General features: G+C 34.6%; 1 non-coding gene across 1 annotated transcript; it reads left to right on the forward strand.

Annotated features, from left to right (window-relative positions):
* Nucleotides 1–5,554: 5,554 nt before the first annotated feature.
* Nucleotides 5,555–5,716, forward strand: LOC120365528 (U1 spliceosomal RNA). Its single transcript, XR_005580447.1, has one exon. It is a non-coding gene; the product is annotated as a U1 spliceosomal RNA (small nuclear RNA).
* Nucleotides 5,717–9,757: the final 4,041 nt, after the last annotated feature.

Raw genomic sequence — 9,757 nt, forward strand, 5'->3', positions numbered from 1 at the left:
GAGCTTTTAAAGATAATTTTAAGGTAAAATGAGGTCATATGGGTGAGTTCTATTCCAATACAATTGGTGTCCTTATAAAAAAAGGTAACATCACAGACATACATAAAGGGAAGACCAATGGAAGAAAACAGAAGAAGACATCCATATATATGCCAAGAAGAGAGGACCTTAGAAGAAATCAACCCTGCCAACACCTTGATCTTAGAAGTCTAGCTTCCTGAATTATGCAAAAGCAAAGCAAATTTTTGTTATTTAAAATACTCACTCTCTGGTATGTTTTTATGGTGGCCCTAGGAAATGAATACAAGCCTTAACATGGACTATTGAAAAATACAATGCTTTGAACTTATATTTTCATACCATTTGCATTCAGAAGCACAAGTAGACTCTCAAGACAAGCTAAATAATTTAACTCAAGTGATTACTTCAGAGAGGGATTTTGAAGGCCAGCTATAAAGTCCTCAATACTAAAAACTAAATGTGAAGCCTTAAACATTTTAAAGTTATGAAATAAGTAGGATGGCAAATATCCAGGATATAGTGGCTATTAAATCTAACACACACATATTTGTTGACATTTTAGAAAACTGGTGGATGAATGAACTATTCAGAACTTTGACCAGAAACCAAAAGGGCACAAATGTGCAGTGACCCGAACTTTGAGCTGATGGATGCTGTTATAGAATTGAAATGGAGGATAATCATAATAGATCAGTTCGATATTCTGTAAAATAATACACCTCATAACTGGTATTGTAAAAAACAAATAAAAACATATAGGGAAGTATATAACATAGTTCCTGAAGCAGAATTTATACTCATTAAAAGACTAAAGAAAGTGAATGAAAACAAATCAAATGGTTTGGAACTGAAAGGAAAATGTTTGACTTTAAACAAACCTAATGATAGAGGCCACTCAGAAGGAACTACTTTAAATTCTTTTGAGTTCAATGAACAATCTCAGTGTGTATTGAAGAATTAATAGCTGAGCATATAACTTGTGTCCTGAGATTATATCACACATCAATATTTAGTTGGGTTCATCTACATTGTGCAGGAGTGTCACATGAGAAATAAAGAAAGACTGGAATTCAGGGTTATTCTTTAACAGGAAAAAGTCTTTCTTTTAAAGATCAATGATGGCATCTAGACTGTATCTTATATGAGACATGGTATGGGGCTCAAGGTTATATTAGCTTTATTCCATTTTCTATTTCTACATGGAAAAATTGCTCAGGTTGTCCTCCCTTTGTATTAAAATAACATCATTTATCTCAAAGTTAATTCTTTAAATTAAGACAATGTAATGATAAGCAGTGAAATTCCCAGCTTTCAAAATGAGGGAATAGATTATACAATCTTGAAAACAGCGATTAATACACATGAATGATGGTAGTTGACTTACGATTTTCACAAATGGTTTTTGGCCTATATAAGACCGGGAGAGACATAGGTTTGGAAACTACAAATGTTAGATACATATATTTTTAGTTAACTATACTACAGGGCTACAGTAACCAAAATAGCATGATACTGGTATAAAAACAGAAACATAGACCAATGAAACAGAATAGAGAGCTCAGAAATAAGTCTGCACACCTACAACCATCTAATCTTTGACAAAGCAGACAAAAACAAGCAATGGGAAAAGGACTCCCTATTAAATAAAAGGTACTAGGATAACTGGCTAGGTATATGTAGAAGCTCGAAAATGGACCCCTTCATTATACAATATACAAAAATTAACACAAGACAGATTAAAGATGTAAATGTAAAATCCAAAACCATAAAATCCTGGAAGACAACCTAGACAATATAATTTGGGACATAGGAATGGGCAAAGGTTTCATGACAGAGGCCAAAAGCAAGTGCAACAAAAGCAAAAATTGACATATGGGATCTAATTAAATGTAACAGCTCTGCACCGCAAAAGGAGCTATCAACAGAGTAAACAGACAACTTGCAGAATAGGAGAAATATTTTGCAAAATATATATCTGACAAAGGTCTAATATCTAGCATTTATAAGGAACTTAAATAAGAATAAAAAAATCCATTAAAAATTGGGCAACCGACGTGAACAGATGCTTTTCAAAAGAAGACGTGTGATCAACAGCATGTGAAAAAAAGCTTAACATCACTGATCATTAGAAAAATGGAAGTGGTCAAGAACATAGTGAGACACCATCTCACGCCAGTCAGGATGTCTACTATTAAAAGTAAAAAAATAATAGGGGTGGAAAGGTATCAGAGAAAACGGAATGCTTATACACTGTTGGTGCGAGTGTAAATTAGTTCAACCTTTGTATCAAACAGTGTGGCAATTCCTCAAAGACCTAAAAACAGAAATACAATTCAACCCAGCAATCCCATTACTGGCTATATACCCAAAGGAACATAAAATGTTCTATCATAAAGACACATGCATGCCTACGTTTATTACAGCACTATTCACAATAGCAAAGACATGGAATCAACTCAAATGCCCATCAGTGGGAGACTGGATAAAGAAAATGCAGTACATATACATCGCGGAATACTATGCAGCCATAAAAAAGAATGAAATCATATTCTTTGCAGGAACGTGGATGGAACTGGAGGCCATTATCCTTAGAAAACTAACAAGGGAACAGAAAACCAAATTCTACATGTTCCCACTTGTAAATAAGAGTTAAATGATGAGAACATATGGACACAAAAAGGGATACAATAGATAGTGAGGCCTACAAGAAGGTGCATGTTGAGAGGAAGGAGAGGATCAGAAAAAAATAACTAATGGATACTAGGTTTAATACATGGGTGATCAAATAATACGTACAACAAACCCCTGTGACACAAGTTTACCTATATAATAAACCTGCACATGTACCAGAACTTAAAGTTAAAAAAATAAACCTTGAAACTAAAAATAAAGCCAATCAGGGCCACTAAAAAATATTGAAATCTTGAAAGCGTAATGTTTTCATTTGTGAGAATGAGTACAAATTTCTTAGTTCCAAATTTTGGATGGTTGTGGACTTTGTGTATTAATACTGACAGGTGCAGATAAGATGCTAATGGAACACTTTATTATTATTTCAGTGGAAGGGGGTGAGATTTGAATCATCTCAGTTCTGAAGATTTTCCTGAGAGGTAGGGAACACTTCCTGGTTGATGATCAGCTATGGATAGTTGCGGAACTTACAGTAGATCTTTGCAAGTCTTGACATTTTTATTGTAATTCATTCATTTGTTAAATCTCCATTGGTGAGTACTCCAATAACTTCCTTTGGCTGAACTAGAAAAAGGGTAAGTAAATTTATGAGATTTAAGGCTTTTATGGGCTTTGGAAATATAGGAAGGCTTTTTTTTTTCTTCCTGATGAGAATACTGAGTCTCAGAGGGTCTAGGTGGTTCAGATAAGATCACTGAATTAGTTAACGTCAGAAACAAAACTAGTCAGATATCTCGTAATAAAAGGTTAATGTATTTTCTAGTAAAATATAGTAGGCATTTATGGTTTTACCTATCCAAGCTCCTAAGTTTTGTGAAGTTATGCTTTTCCTTAACATCTTCTATCACATTTTTACAGTGGGAACAACTGTGAAAACGCAGCAAAACTCTGCTCCTCCTGGCTATAGTTGATTGTCTAGGGCCATATAGCTGACTTAAGTCCTGGATATACTTCCTTCAGCAAGAATTTGGAATTGAGACCAAAACAATCTAATTTTAATGTTTACTTTTAATGTTGCTGGTCTCCTGAATGGAGAAGATGAAAACCTGAGAACTCTGTACAGCTTCGTTCTGCCATGTTGGCAAATAATCAAAAAAGCTGCACGTGCACCAAGAGAAGAAAGAAGACGCATCATAGGAAGGGGAACAAGCAAGACTGGGTTCTGCTGACAATCAGATGCCTGGTTCCAGTTCAGCCCTGAAGTCTGACTGCATCCCTGCCCTCAGGTTCACTTGAATGTAATCCCCTGTGGATTCATGAAGTATATTTATTTTTTCTGCCTAAATCGTTTTAATTACAGTAAAAAAAGACCAGATAAATACTTGATGTGCCCTTCCACTGATCAAAATGACATCTTTAGTCTCTTATTATAATAAAGAAATAAACAATAAGACAAAAATCTACATAGAGATCTATGAAACTACACACATTTATGTCATACATCTTTCAACAAAACAATCAATTCAAATATTTATTTGATTACTTTCTTGTGCTTTATTTTTTATACACCTACTACTGATTCTAGTGGCAGTATAAAATATACCACCATTTCATGGCAGAGGCCATATTAGTGTGCCAACATGGTCCCTGAATTATGGGCTATGCCTCTGTGGATATTGTACTTATGAAGACATACATATTTTATGTATGAACATGCTTTTCTTGAAAAATTTACACCATTTGCCAACTAGATGCTAGTGATTTCCTCTGTGACTCTGTCCTTTTAAACATGCATAGCACGCATCTCTGAATCATCCGTCCAGCAATGATCATATTCCTACTCTCATCTGCTATGTCTAACAATTATAAAACTCCAGAGACATGCACATTATGTTTTTGTTTCAATATTTTTTGGAGTTTTACTCAAATCTCAGTGCTAACCTCTTTGACAGCTACGAAATTATATTTTATTCTTTTCCTAGGGTTGAAAATCAAATCACCCCAAATTATTTAAATGGGTATTTTAACCTTCCTAGACTTCTCCATTAAGGTCTAGCAAGATTTTTCATTGTCCTTGGTCAAGAACTCTGATGTAATAAATTCTTTTTTAATGCATTTTTCCTTTTACATAAAATTGAAGTCTCCACAACAACCTACAGCTATTCACCAAATCAACATTCTTTTACAGTTCTTCATGAAGACGGCCTTGTCAGCTGTATAGCTCGCTACAATCTTTGGTCATACTATATCATGTGGTCACTAAGTTAGAGAATTTTAACTTAATGAAGGTAAAAGGATTTCAACTTTGTGGATGAGATTCTCTGTAATTATGCACACATCTGTCTGAAGGCTATCTACACCTTCCTTTATCCTTTACAGGCATTTACCTTCGTACACGGGATTTGCATGACAAATCCAAACTTGGTATCAACTTCTCAGAGGTCCCAAGCTGACCCTGAAACTAAGCTCAAAGAATAAAAGAAATAAATTTTCCTTTATGAAATACAAATTTTACATCCTGTTTCGGCTTTCTGTCACTTAAAGGTGAGAAAAATCTATAATTTGAAGAAATGTTGACATCAATGGCAAAATAGATTTAAAAACAAAAAAATGTTTTTGTATCTCTTTCTTTTACTCTTCCTCCCTCTTTCTTTTCCTTCCTCCTTCCCTCTCTCTTTTCCTCCTTCCTTCTCTTTGGTTTTTTTTTTTTTTTTAAATCAAAACTGAAATTTGGCAAGGCATTTTATTTAAAAATTTTGTCATTTCTATTGTGGATCTAAAAACTTGCAAACAATTTTTTGCAGTGTACTTTGTAGTGCCACTCATAGTGTTAATTGTGGTAGTCTTTGATAGCTATTCTTGTTTTTTTGTGGACACACACAGATTTAAGAAGAAAGATTGCATACTCACCTGGCAGGGGAGATACCGTGATCATGAAGGTGGTTTTTCCAGGGCGAGGCTTATCTTGCACTCTGGATGTGCTGACCGCTGTGATTTCTCCAAATGTGGGAAACTCGACTGCATAATTTGTGGTAGTGGGGGATTGCATTCGTGCTTTCTCCTGATTGTTCGTTAAAAAATAAAAAAATAAAAAGTAAGAAGAAAGATTGCTATTACCAATGTAACTTAAGCAAACTCATTATTGCATAATGACTAGCTTGCATACATTACTAAAGACGTCTTTAGGAAGATTTCACTGGTGAGTTTTTTGGGATAATAGTATAAGGAAACAAAAATCTACTCAATTTAGTATGTTATGATTATGTTAATATGTTAAGAATACACTGTACACATACGCTTCATATAGATAAGATCAAATTTGGAGTAGCAAAGGCCTGCTAAAGTGCATTGTTAAAACTCTCTCTTTTAAATTCACATATATTATTTTTTCATTAATGTTTAGAGACAACATACACTAATCCTTATTAGAATGCCCACAATAAGCTTTAACAATATTTGACTTACGACATGTAGGTAAAGAAAGTTTTATTCTTCAATATCTCACTCTTATGATTAGTTTATGGACTATAACCAGAGCACCACAAAGACAAAATAATTACATGTAAGAACAAATACATGGAATACAGAAGGAAAATATTTATTAGTGTAATTGTAGTTGTATTCTCACAGAAAAAAAGCATTAGTTAAGATGCAGAAATAATATAAAAGAAGAACAGGTGGTGAAACTCAGAGATTGTTTTTAATTTTGATTTTACCTTGCTTTGCTTTAATAAAAAATGTATTAAATGTTAATAACCAACATCTTATTTTGTTCACTTTAATTTCAATATCAAGATCACTGTATTCATATCAACCTTTTCATTCTGATCTTTCACTATTTTCCAACAGTGATTCAAGTGTGACTGATTCATTTGCCATTCCCTAAAACCACTTTTTCTTTCCTACCTCTATACTTTGTTTACAGCTCATTTTCCATCAAGAGACCTGGAACACCTATTGAAATCCACCCACCTACCTTTCCTGTCCAGAGCTACCCAAGCTGCTTCGGATCCTCACAGATAAAATATATCACCCTTCACAGCTAATATTAACTCTTTTGTTCAGGAAATGTGTGCCCTCCTAAATTTAAAACTCTCTGGACCTAACTGTAATTTCCTTTAATAACCGCTATCTCTTTTCTAATGATTGCTTCTTATCTATCACATCTTTCCAGTTCTTGAACTTATTTTGTTCCTATTTTGTAGTACCGACTTGAGCAAATCTTTCATAGAAGGCCCGAACACAGCACAGTACCGGCATCCTTAAACATCTAAAAATGTATTTATTTTTCCCTATATTTAAGGGAGAATTTGCCAGAATAATGAACTCTGAGGTCTTCTTTTACCTTTCTTTCAAGATTTTGAAAACATACTTCGTTTTCTTATTTTGTCTACTATTGAAGATAAGATGTCTGAAGTCCACCTGTTTTTTTAACGTCTTTATAGATAAGTTGTAGAAGATTTTAAGGGCTGCAATACTTTTCCAGGGTCTGTATAAATGCTGGTGTTTTTTTAGTTATTTCGCTCAATCCAACGTGTTCCTTTCAGTCTGAAGAAGCATCCTTTTATTCAAGTTAAGGAGAGCTTCTTCTTTATTTGATTTTCCTCTCTCTCATTTTTTTATCAATTTCCACCGATATCTCTTTGTAGGAGGATATGGCAAATCCTTTTATTTTCTGAAAATTTTGGAGCATCTTCTTGACTCACCTTTGGGTTATTCATTTGGCCTATCATTATTTAAATCTATTATCCAGCCCTTTTGTTGATTAAAAATCCCTTTTGATCTATTTTGAATAGTTCTCAAACTTTTTGTTGTTTTCTGATTGCTCCTTTTTATAGAAGCTTGATTTTGTTTTCGGATGCAGCATCCTCTATAATCCTTCTGAGGACATCCATCAGAATTTTTTTTTCTTTTGTTCCCTAAATTATCTGTTCTCTTCCTTGTCATTTGTTCTGATTAAGCCTTCTATTTCATGCTGTTAATTTTCCTAAATTGTGCTGATCTTTGATTTCCCAGACATACATTTAGGTGGCCAGCAAAGATTTTCTCAGCAGTTGTGTCATCTGTCTCTCACAAAAACATCCTTCTTAGTGGGAGGGCTGATAAAGCTGAATTATTTTTTTTATCTCCCGAGCTTCATCTTTCTGCATCAAAAATCCTGTCAAACTTTGCCTGGGTACTTCCCAGGATGGGTCTAACTAGTCCCTGTATGACCCTGTCTCTAAGTGCATGTATTTTGTCTTCTTTTCAAAATCGTATGCAAAAAACTCTTAGCTACTCCATAAACTCCCACTGTGTTTTTTTTTCTTTCCTTTTTGTTCTCATAAGAATATAAACACAATAGTTTCCCCCTTCCTAATTTTCTCTATTTCTTTCCAAGGCCTTGGTGACCTTACTTATTTCATTGAATTCATTGCCTTTCTACATTACATTTCTATGAAGTAACCCGTTTTCTTCTCCTTTTGAATAATTAAATTTCATCTGGAACTTCTAATCAATTCTGATCACTCTACATTCTTTGTAACTTGCTCTCTTGTCTTTCTGTTGCTCACTATGTGGATAACTCAAATATCTGCCAGTGGTCAACGATCTGGGAGGAGATCTGGGAGGTATAGTTCAATGGTGTCCTTTGTCAAGAGAACCCATTTACCTGAAATGGGAGACTCACTGAGCAGTGTACCTGCTGGGCTATTTCTTTGACTAGAGAAGAATGTGCTCTCATTGCTTTTCTCTGCCTCAAACCTTTTCTCCATGTCTTCAACAACTACTTCTCTTTTTCCAGGCTGTGTCCATTACCATCCCTTTCTCCTTGAGATCTTTGGATCTCCAAATGGGAGTCCTCTGCCTTTTTCTGCTGCTGTGTAAAGGGAGGCAGCAGAAATACGTAGGAGAGGAGAAAGCAAATCAGGGTACGCAGGAGGGACTTTGTGACTCTGGATACGAGAGACAATATTTTGCAAATATTAAATCTTTGATTTTGTTTTGCCCTCAAAACATGTTCTTTTGCAGCCTTCTGAATTGAAGTCCTAATTCCATAGTGTATTACACAGGAAGAAATAGAAAGATAAATCCTAGAAAAAATAAGCCACTTGTCAGGACTGAGTCCTGAGGCACAATTTCTTCACACCTTTAGCATGACAATGATTATCCATGCTAGAAATACTTATAAAGAACTATGTTTTAAATGACTTTAGATGCTATCATATTGATATTTGAGATCTCTCTTACTCTAACCACAGCAGAGATCTCAGGAGGTTCAGATAATTTCAGTGTTAATTCAATGACCTTCTTAATCTCTCTTTTATCACATGGTTACATAAACTCCCACTCCACATGCATTGATACCCTCTAGGGAAGAGCATGAGAGCATCATACCAGAGACACATATGAGCACATCCCTGAGACATTCAAGCAGAGGATGAACAACCTGAAAAGACTATTTGAATTATGATATATATATAATTATTTACTTATACATTTAATTATCTATATTATTGGTAAATAATCTTTATATATATTTTTATTTACTGAGAACCTACTATGTACTCAGTAAATACATTAGAAATAGAGTGACAAAACAGAATAATGAATCCCCATTCTTGTGGAGCTTTTATTCTACGGAAATGATTAGATCACACTAAGTTCACCTAGATTGGACCAAACATATATTTTCTGAACACTGTGACTTTTTTTTCTGTTGTAAAGTCTTTGGTAGTCCTCTGACCCTCTTAGCACCTTTGCATCTTCTTTGTAGAGCACAGGAGGAATTTAGAAACCTTTATATGTGAGGTAACACAAAGAATCGTATTGTCAAATCCAACTGACACACAATTCAAATATATTACCCAGTGTCTAACTTTCCTAAACAATGTCAAAAATACAAGTAATCTCAGGACCAGATGAAGAAGGGAAATGTCTGGATACACCAGGTCCCAGGTTCCAGGTGCTTCCTCCACACGTCAGTCATGCTCTATGACCAAGAAAAATACATGAGATCTTTAATAAAGTGCACAAGGCTGCCTCACAAACAGGGAACATCTCCGTTATTTAATATTCTCATTTCTACTTGCATAGTTGCAGAGCTCACATGACACATTTGGAGTTA

This window comes from Saimiri boliviensis, chromosome 10 (genome assembly GCF_048565385.1).
Source record: "Saimiri boliviensis isolate mSaiBol1 chromosome 10, mSaiBol1.pri, whole genome shotgun sequence".
NCBI lineage: Eukaryota > Metazoa > Chordata > Mammalia > Primates > Cebidae > Saimiri > Saimiri boliviensis.